The sequence below is a fragment of the Arachis ipaensis genome, chromosome B10, assembly GCF_000816755.2.
Source record: "Arachis ipaensis cultivar K30076 chromosome B10, Araip1.1, whole genome shotgun sequence".
In the NCBI taxonomy this organism is placed as follows: domain Eukaryota; kingdom Viridiplantae; phylum Streptophyta; class Magnoliopsida; order Fabales; family Fabaceae; genus Arachis; species Arachis ipaensis.
The window spans coordinates 111369311-111369677 of record NC_029794.2 but is presented as its reverse complement, the minus strand read 5'-3'; positions in this window follow the sequence as shown (position 1 = coordinate 111369677).

Below are 367 nucleotides of genomic sequence, written 5' to 3'. Positions count from 1 at the left end.
TCTCCGGACGTTCGCTTTTTCTCACTCGTTCTGCCGTCACCGCCAAGTTTTGCGGTCACTCTCGCTCGCTCTGCTGTCACTGTCGAGCTCTTCCGTCACTCTCACTCGTTCTTCCGTCACCGTCGAACTCTTTTGTCACTGTCGCCTTGACTGTCTGCGAGGTAGAATTGAGAGGGAAGAAGTTGTGCAATGAGTGAGATGGCTCTGACGGCATAGCTGAGTGAATTAGCGCACTGCCTTTTTTTGCTGAATTGGTTCTCCAAATGGTCGTCGCCATTTTCAAGCTTCGAATTTCTCTCTGGAACAGCAATCCCTTCTTGTAGTGTTTATCAATGGCTGGATGGACTTATACAGCCCTAGTTAAACC